Source organism: Meles meles, chromosome 9 (assembly GCF_922984935.1).
Source record: "Meles meles chromosome 9, mMelMel3.1 paternal haplotype, whole genome shotgun sequence".
In the NCBI taxonomy this organism is placed as follows: Eukaryota; Metazoa; Chordata; class Mammalia; order Carnivora; family Mustelidae; genus Meles; species Meles meles.
In genome coordinates this window covers 53,941,884-53,952,567 of record NC_060074.1, presented here as the reverse complement: position 1 = coordinate 53,952,567, position 10,684 = coordinate 53,941,884, and the positions used below count along the sequence as shown (strand labels likewise).

Sequence of the window (10,684 nt, the reverse complement as noted above, 5' to 3'; positions counted from 1 at the left end):
ATTGTATTTGTGGTATAAATTGATTTAGAAGAAAAATGAATTAAATGAATAAACTAGTTTCCATAAGATTACTGTAGTAAATTTTGCTTCTGTATTTTCATAATTAAAAATTGCCTTATAACTACCACAGACAACAGTCAGTGAATCTCAGCCTCATCATACTAGAGGTTGGCAGTTCTTCATGTGAGGGATTATATTTAGAAATTTATTTGCCTTATGAACTGACAGAGTAAAGTTGATTGGCCTCCAGGTCTGGGATCTTGGGTCAGGCCATTGATAAAGTTCAGTGGCTAAGAAAGAGGTCAGTGATTACTATTTATAATTTGTTTTCTGATAATTTTATCACGCACATGTACTCAGAGGCCATAGGTTGCAGTTCATAAATTGAAACAAATGAATAAAAATATGTAAAACTAATTCTGTCAATTTTCAAAGACTAAGATATTTGTTATAGTCATTTAAATTAGTATGACTTTATGCATTAACTAGAAAGTACAGGTGGACAATAACAAAATATCATCCTGTGTGTTCCACTTTATGAATTTTCAGATATGAATATTTACAAAAATGTTATTGATGAAGAATTACAAGTCAACACAAAATATAAAGGGTAAGTCTTTTCATGTAAATTTGTTTCACAATTCTTCACTGCTATATCTTTTTGTTCCTTAATGATCAAGAGTTTGAACATCATTTTATCTCTTTTATATGTATAAAAAATGTTCTATCTAAAATACATTTTATGTATCAGTTTCTAGATTTGTCATTGGCCAAGTATTCTCTTACTATTTATCAAATCTCTTTATTGGTAAATTCTGCCAAGATTTTTTTTTTTTTTGTAGTCAAACGTTTTATTCTGTTTGACTGACATGCACAAAATCTATATTGAATTTCCTGTAGTATTCCTAGAAATTTTGTTTTAGGAACATTCTTAATACCTTGAAAAACATAGTATATAGATACAGCTTAAAACAGTATTTTTACCAAAAAACAACCGAGGTTTTTGTCTGCATACATAGTCATTAATTAAATCAAAGCTCTTATAAATATTATGAGATTAAATTATTCTGAAAATGCTTTTCCTTCATTTGTCTTTTGCTTGATTTTCATGGGACTCTGTATTGATAGGGAAAATGGCATCATTTCAAACGATGATAACTGTGTAACCTCTATCTAATTAAAATGGGAGTCCAAGGAGTCTGGAGAGCAGAGGTGTACCTGTTTCTTATGTGACTCTACAATACAGAGGATGTAGGAAGGAAAGATTTCCTCAGAATTTTATTCTTGAAAAGCTGAAGGTAGGTAGCAACACATAGGAAATAACATAAAAGCTTCGGAGTATGTATGTGGCAACATAGGTCAATATTTGATTTTGAGTCTGGGACAGCTGGGACATCCATTACTGGAGATCACTCATTGCCATGTTCCTTATATTTTCATAAAGATAGGGCTTTAACTGGCCTAAATAAGTGTGATGTATTTAAATGGCTAATTTTTTTTAAAGTCAACTTTTTTTTTTTTTTAAGATTTATTTACTTATATTAGAGAGAGAGCGAGAGCATGAGCAGGAGAGGCAGAGGAAGAGGAAGAGAGAATCTCAAGCAGACTCCATGCTGAGCTCAGAGCCCAATAGGAGGCTCAATCTCAGGACCCTGAGATCAGGACCCTGAGATCACAACCTGAGCCAAAACCAAAAGTAGGTTGCTTAAACAACTGTACCACCCAGGGGCCCAGCCAAAAGGGCAACTTTAAAAAAAAATGACTGTTAAAAAGTTTAATTATCATGTAGAAGATGATCATGTTGTTTGGGGATGGGGTGTTAATGCCTCTCTTAGATTAATATTTAAACTAAACATAGAAATGACTTACTGGTTAAGTGACTTTTACTAGAGAAAGTGATATTCTGAGGAAATGAAGGGATTACATTGGATCACATAAGGTGATCAGTTTTATTTGATGTAAAGATCCACAGTAAGATAGATTGCTATGTACACAAATCAAACTTGGTGTGATCACTGTTAGTGGGGAGGTTGAATTACCTTGTATTAAAAATAAGGGCATTGGAATTGGACTGTGTCTATTTCAACTTTGGTTATGGCTCATTCTAACTCTGTACTAACTATGGGGAAGTTCCTTAAATTCTCTAAACCTCAATGTCTTCATGTATAGATTTGAGTTAATGGGGTTGATGTGTGGATTAAAATAGATTGTGTGTATAGAACTGTTAGAACAGTGGCTGACATATGTAAGTGTCCATTAGATGTTGGTATGGTAAGTGAGCTTTAACATGCTATAAGATAGGGGCGCCTGGGTGGCTCAGTGGTTAAAGCCGCTGCCTTCGGCTCAGGTCATGATCTCAGGGTCCTGGGATCGAGTCCCGCATCGGGCTCTCTGCTCAGCAGCAAGCCTGCTTCCCTCTCTCTCTGCCTGCCTCTCTGCCTACTTGTGATCTCTCTCTGTCAAATAAGTAAATAAAAAATCTTTAAAAAAAAATATTAACATGCTATAAGATAGAGTTTTCTATGTTCATTTTATAGAGATATTTTACAGGTATTGGTTGGAAATTAATGTTAGTTGTCTCTCTAGACGTAAGTTCTCCTCAAGGGGAAGCAACATTTCCCATGGACCTCAGGAGTAACTAAATCTATAAAGTGATCAAGCAGCCCATAAGCTAGGCTGCAGTGGCAGCTGCTAGATTTACTTGCCACGTTTTCATAAATGTGTGAGACAGTGAGCCCAAATGAAAATACAAAGTTTATTACTTATGCAACAGTTTTACAGACTCACACAGAAATCTGTGGTTGTACCACAAAATGAGGGCAAGGAAGTACTGCATACAGTTGAAACTAGGAATAGGGATGAGAAATGGTTTTGTGAAAATCTCCCAGAAGATATAGATGAGAAACTGTAGACAATAGTGGTTTATTAGAATGTCTGCCCTTTGAGACATCCTGAAGGCCATTCCACCAAAACTGAGGCCGGGCATTGCCTACGTGTCTATGTGGTGACATGCAAAGTGTCCTGGATGCCATAGTAAAACTATGGCCCTACAGTCCCAATTAGATTAAGAAGAGGAGCAAAAGCTGAGGGATACTATTGGCCTGTTCACCCTCTCTAAGAGTCTCCCAAGTTAGATGTCCACAGTTATAAACACAATATTCTGGTGACTGTGCTAAGAGATGGTGTTTCCAGAGTGCTAAGTGATTGGTGAGGGTTTTTACAGACTTTGTTAATTCATGGGCATCATGGTCTCTCCTTCTCAGGGGCTGATATGGACGAAATCCAGGCAAGAATCAAGGTGTGGTAGACGGGAAAAATCATGGAGTGGATAGGTTACATAAGCTGTTGTTCAGAGTCTTAGGGAAAAACACATTGTTAGGTTTTCTCCAGATGTTGTGATTCTTTACACTGTGGGTTTGTTTTTTTTTTTTTAATTTGGAAAAAGTTTATAATTGAAGAGTAGGATTGCATCAGGACTCCTTTTATAATAGGTGTTAAATTAGGACATTCGATGCAACAAAATTTATCAGAGAATCTTAGCTATGAATAGTGTAATTTTACTCAGCATTGCCCCTCTGCATCTTTTTCTCTAGGACCTTCGATTACAGGAGTACATTGGGATTTGGAGGAAATTTTCACTGGAAGCATGAATACAGCAGAAGGAGATACCTCAAAAATGGAAAAAAGTCTCCATAAGAGTGAATGTCTTTCCTTCTCAAAACACACATTCCATAAATATTAAGCACTTCAGTTTTCTGATGTGCAAACTTTCATGTGCTTTTATGCACACTACTCTTTCTGCTCAGAATGAACCTCTCTCCAAACCCTATAAATCTGATGAATGCTTACTTATCATTTAGAGTTATCTTAAATTCATAAATACCTTCTTCTTCCCTACTTTCTCATCAGATAACCCTCACTCTCCTGTGCCTTATATATACTTCTGTTATTATGTTTACCACAGTAAACCATTTTATTTCTTTCTACACATTTATTTGTGCTAATTAACCATAACATCTTTGAGCTCCAGTTCATGGTTTCTGATTTTGCATCCTTGATGTAGGATTATTTATGTTTTTGTTCCATCGAATTGAATTGAATTGAGTTGAATTGAATTGAATTTATTGGTTGTGTATTTTTCTACAAAACCATCCACACTCTTCCCTCATTTCCTTCTGACCTATGGCAGGTATTTGAGAGATGGACAAGTTTAAGGGCACAGTCTTTTTGAAATGGAGCAGAACAAAGTTAAATGAGCCACAAAGAGATCAATTTCTACCATTAGACCACAGAAGCCTAATACTCAAACTCACAAGCACACCATCTTGAGGGCTGGAATGAAGCTAGAAATACATATTCTCTTTCTTTGCTGTGGTTTGGCCTGTAAGAGATCTGTATTTCCAGACTTCCAGAAAACAGAAACTATGAAAATAAAGTAAATTCTTATTGGTAAAGTTATTCACATATTTAGTGGAGAAGGTAAAACTAATATGAATGAAATGTATTTTAAAGTCATAAAACAATTCAAAAATTTAAGGAACTAGAGTAAGATTGAAAATAATTAAAAATGTGAAATACTTCAAAGGAATTTCATAATACCTACATTTTCTCAATTTCATAGTAGAATCATTTAGTTTAAACTGTTTGTAAGTTTATACTATCCTTTAATTTGAATTAGTAATAAATTGTCCCCAAAAGTCAGATGAATAGTTTATGGACTTCCTTTATTCTATGAGATGTTTTCAAGGAAATATAATTATTTATTTATCAAGAAAGTAAACAATTATCTCATAATAGGGGCTTGGTGGAATTAAGATTTTGTGTTATATATTCTACTTAATAATATCTATTTAATATATTTTACTTTGCCACTGTAGAAATAAATACAAAGATGGAATTTTTCATTTGGGCTGGATAGTTTTTTCTCTGGTGGATCAAGTTTAGACTCAAGATAAGTGGCCTAACAGATGTTGTAACCTTCTACAGATGTTTTCTGAACTTATCAGATAATAATGATCACCAGAGATACTTGTTAGTGCATGCAGATTACCAGTTAAATTTGATGCATTTATGTTGGACTTTGTGAACCTGCTTCTTTTAATGTGGAACCAGGTGATTCTCAGTTTTCAATACACGTGGACAACTGCATCTCTATACTATCACAATGAATGAAAAAATTTGGAACTTTTGCAGGTGTTTTTGGTCATTAATCACCATCTTTCCCCTTGAAATATTTATTTTCCTCTCCAGATTCATCTTTCACCACTAATCTGTTTTCTAAGGATAAGTCCTATTGTACAGCTTGCATGCTCCTTTTTTCTTTTGTCCATGATGATGTTTTCTGTGCTTTAAATCCTGGGGCCTATGCATTCCCTCACTTGGCTGACCACATTTGCCATCTGAGACTTAAATCTAGGTCCTTGAGGTATATTTCCTTAACATCCTGTGCCTTACATCTACTGTGATGTGCAGCATTCATCATAGCACCCTTTTATTTTAAATCTCCCCAACTAGACCATGAGATTCTTGTGGTCAGGCAAATTACTCTTCATCTTCCCAAGTGATCATAAATCTGATATCTACAATAAATTAAAAAAAAAAAAAAAGCTTAACAAAGGAATGAAGAGTACAAATTCTTTAGGTTCTATCTTTAGGCAAGTTTTATATTAGTTAAGAGATCATTAACACAAAGACATTTAATTAACTAGTTTAAAAAGTATGGGGTGCCTGGGTGGCTCAGTGGGTTAAAGCCTCTGCCTTTGGCTCAGGTCATGATCCCAAGGTCCTGGGATCGAGCCCCACATCGGGATCTCTGCTCAGCGGGGAGCCTGCTTCCTCCTCTCTCTCTCTGCCTGCCTCTGCCTGCTTGTGATCTCTGTCTATCAAATAAATAAATAAATAAAATCTTTACCAAAAAAAAAGTAATACACATGCATGTAAATAATGTAAGGTAATGCAAATTAAATTTTACCATCTCCAACTCATGATAGATAACCATTATTACTAGTTTCTTGTTTATATTTCTAAAAATGTTAATATAGATAAAACATGCAAATGTTAATATATATAAAACATGCATATGTAGATATAGACGTCATACATATTCATATATGCACAGTTATACAAATATCCCTACATATATGTTTGTTTTGTGTACACTTTTATACAAAGAAAATACTGTATTTATATCTAAAAATACCATATTTATATCTAAATACTATATTTATATCAAAAATAGTATATTTATATCTTGGAAAAAATTTCACATCCGCTTATATAAATCCACCTCATTTCTTTTATTGGCTATCCTATTTTATGCACGCATCATGATATAGGTACTAAGTCCCTTCCTACCAGATATTCAGGTTACTTTTATTTTTCCTCATTACAAACAATACTGCAATGAATGTTCTTGCATATAAATATTTGATCAATTTTTCTTCACAATGGATTTCGGATAGATATTTCCAAAGTAACCTTGAGAAAGACTGTCACAATTTGTTCTCCCCTAAAGAAGACAAGAATGTCTGTGTCTCTATACTCTCATTAACTTTATATTACTCAGTTTATATATTTGGATGATGTCAGGTGTTTTAATTAGCATTTATTTACATATGAGTGAACAGGAGTGTTTGTGTGTGTGTATTAAGGATTAGTATCTGAAGTACGTTCGTTCTATATTTTCTTTTATCTTAGATTCTATTATATCTCAATTTTTCTCTGCTCTACAGCTCTCCCAAAGTTTATTTTTTTATGCTTTTGGTCACTACTTTTCTGTTCATTTCTGAAGCCCTACCTTTAATACCTTATTTTATTTTTTAAATATATGAAGCTGTTCTTCAACATTTGCCTATTTGAAATAGTTGATAATTTAGGTTTATGATTCATATAATGTCAGTTTGACAATTTTGCCATTATACCCACTCTAGAGCTCTGGGTTTTCACTACCTGCCCACTTAGAGTTAATAATGCTTATTACCTAGTCAACAAGTACAGAAAAAAACTTTTAAAGCTAAGAAAAGTTCTAAATGTGAGGTACATAAAGAATATTTAGAGTGGAAGGCACAGGCTTCTAGTTATGGAATGAATAATTCATGGGGATGAAAGGCGTAGCATTGGGAATATAGTCAGTGGTCTTGTAATAGGGTTGTATGGTGACAGACGGTAGCTACACTTGTAGTGACCATAGCATAAAGTATGGACTTATCGAATCACTGTGTTGTACACCTGAAACTAATGGAGCATTGTTTGTCAGCGATACTTCAATAAAAAAGAATATTTATTTAAAAATGTGGCATGCTTCTTGATTTTGTGAATCATCCCTGCACGGGGGCCATGCCAATCTCTGTATCATTTTAATTTTATCATATGGGCTCCTGAAGCAAGCACTAGACATAATTTTTCTGATCATAGACTTGTCTATTCTGGTAATAATTCGTGTATGTACGCGAGCGCTTGAATGTGTGTTCCAGTACTTAATTTCACTTGTACTCCTACTTAAGGGCTTTATCTGTTGGAGCTGCACTTGAGGAAAAGCCCTGAAATGATCTGCATTCTAAGTTTTGTGTATTTTCTAAGTTTTAGCATATTTCATCCATCTTTATCCAATTCCAAAATAATAAGGGTAAACGGGAGATAACTTTTAGTTATTCTCGGATTTTGGTAGTTTTGAACACTGAGTGTCACATATATCTTCAAGTATTAGATCTGTTGCCACTCGATATCTCTTATCTCCATTATAAAGTTTAACATCTTGCTTTTACCACCCTAGTTTTAAAAATGTATTTTAAAATTTTGTGTCTTAGAATATTGATGCTCACACATAAAGAAATGTTTATGTCTGTTAACCTTTTGCAGGGGTATCTCTCTCTTTCTCTCTCTTTCCATCTCTTTCTCTCTGTCTCCTTTTCCCTTTCTCTCTCTCTCTCTCTCTCTCTCTCTCAGGAAGTCAGGAATAGAAAGCAAGAAGAGACAGGTAATTGACCTCTTGACCAAGTTGCTCTGTTTGGTGAGGTTGTACCACATTGCCCTTACGAGATTTACAGTAAAAGCCGAGCAGAGGTCTGGAGTAGAGGGACTCACAGTGTTAGGATCAAAGGCCTAATTGTTTGTTTTCTTGAAGTTAGGGTTATTGGCAGCTGCCATTACACCATCCGTGCGGCTGTCACCCAGCACAGCCAACCAGCATGCACTAATTGCAGTGGCCTTTTCATCAAGTAAGATCATCCCACTAAACACAAAGAGCTGTCTTTCCATTAGCACAGACAGTAGCCAGCTAGATCAGCTGGGCTCCTTGAGTATGATTGGGCTGTCATATTGTTATGATTTGTTCAAGTTTAGAGCATTTAGCAGATACCCTTTGCACCTCTCTTTGTACCTGAATACTATAACCTGACTGCCCCTATCATTTAAGAGGGTACTATAGCTTTTCAAAGTTCAGCAACGCACAATTGCAGGCAGGCAACTGGTTTCTGACAAGAGATCAATACTGTCCTTCCAAACGCTGGAGTCAAGCTGCTGGGTCTGTCAGAGGGATGTGTGCTGTAATTGGATCATGGATGCTGCGAGTCATCTGAGTTTCCCTTCAGCACTGTCACAGCTGTCAGATGTCATCCCTTTGTACAGCTGTCACTGCGGGAGGGTTGGGGCTCTCTTTCCGTTCTAACCCAATGCAAATGTCCACTTAGCAGATGAATATTGAAGATATTAGACACTTCTTTATGCCTTTATGCAAAATAAAGATCTGTGTCATCTGTGAATTTCATGGAAATAAGTTGCAATTTATTCACTGTGAGAAAAGTGAAGTGAAGCCTGTAAAAATGAGAAATTATTTGGTTCTGGCTATTAAAAAAAGGAATATTTTACAGAATAAACAACAATATGCAGATCTTTTCCTTGAGATGGAAAAACTAATAGTGTGAAGTATTTAAATGGTCACCTTATATTTGGAAGATATTTAAAATTATGTATGTACCTTTTACTTCATCCATATTCTTAGAAAAGAGATGAATCGTGGATAGATTTAGATTCATTTAGATCATTAAAATTTCTTGGAAAATATAAGCCCAATATCTCTTAATGCATCAATATGGTAAGATTTAAGGAATGTAGTTATATTTAGAATCAGGTCAAGAAGTCTCAAGAAAGTTTTTAAGACATACAGGACAACCTCAATAAAATGAGTCTGAGGTTTTGGCCCCAAATAATTTTTTTCTAAATTATTACAAATGAAATAGAGGGACATGTCCATAGTGGGCAAAATAATTATGTAACTAATGAGTGGCTTCTATCAATTTCAGTGACTTTTGCTTCTGTTTAAATTAAAAAGAATGTCCAAATAGAAATCCATTTTATTTCACTGTACTATACTTATAACACTATGTTTTGAGGAAGTGATGAATGGTTAGCTTTGGAATTGTATAACTTGAGTCAGATATATCTGCAACATATAGTAAAAATAAAGAGATGTCACTGTTGTGGCTTTGGCCATTATGAGTCCATGAATTTCCCTAGACTACCCCAGAACAGAGTACAATTTTCATTTTTTTTTCACCATTTTTTTTCTGCCTCTCTAAGCTGATGTCAGAATCATTTTTGGATGGCCGACAGAGTAATTTTTGATCTGGGTGGCTGACTTCCTTTTTCTTGAGGTCCAGACCACACACCACCTTCTCTGTCAAACAGGCAGCTTGCACTCGCCCCACTGACAGAGTAGCATGAACCCTATTTTCCAATATCTAACCTTAAGGTCCTGTCATCTACCAGGGGAATTACACTGGGTCAGCCTCTCAAAATATCTGAATTTTTTGCCTCCATCTGGCACGATGGAGTGACCTCCCCTCATGTGACGTGGCTCAAGGTTTTTAGAGCCTAAAATTAGTGACTGCCAGAATCGAAACATATACATTTGGTCCATGTTGGGAGGTATGGCAGTGGGAAGAAAGGGAGCCCACAACAAGCAAACACACCCACTGTTTTCATTTAAAAGATGATGTGTTTGAAGTGATGATAACATTCCCTAATGAGGAAAAGAACTCACATTTTTCCAGACTCAATTAGCATTTTTCTTTCAATGGGATTTTACTTTTATAAGAAACAGGCTAGAATCCTCTGAAAATTAAAATGTTTTATTCCAATGAAATGAATTATTTAGCAATCAACTCCTAGTTGACTATCGCTGGTACAGCAAAATGATCTCTAACAGTTACTTGGGCAGAAAATATAGGAATGAATGAAGTAAAGATTTTAAACTTAGTTTCTTAAGGTTATTCTTCTGTGATGATAACTGTGAACTTTACATGCAACTCTGGTGACTCAAGTAGGCATTCCTTTTTTCTTTTTTTTTAAACATGGTTTATGGCTAATTACATCAGAGATCCAAAACACTCTTTTTTACATTTGCATTAATAAGGGTGTCACATGACCACATCGAAGTAGAAGTATACATCAAAGGTAGATTAAAGGTTGGTTAAGCATCAAACCATGTTCCATATGTAAATTTATAGCAATGATGTGCTGTAGAAAGATAGCTTACCCTCTATTTCTCTGCTACTAAATAAAATTAAAAATTCACAACTCTGGTTTATGGGATTTTAAATGAATTTGATCTCTCTTTTGGGCAGGGCAAATAAGTGTTTTGTGATGTATTATTTTATAAAAAAAAAAAAAAGACCATCGTTCTGGC

At 35.0% G+C, this 10,684-nt stretch overlaps 1 non-coding gene across 1 annotated transcript; it reads right to left on the bottom strand.

The window, feature by feature from the left end:
* Nucleotides 1–7,285: 7,285 nt before the first annotated feature.
* LOC123951249 lies at nucleotides 7,286–7,389 on the bottom strand. Its single transcript, XR_006820399.1, has one exon. It is a non-coding gene; the product is annotated as a U6 spliceosomal RNA (small nuclear RNA).
* Nucleotides 7,390–10,684: the final 3,295 nt, after the last annotated feature.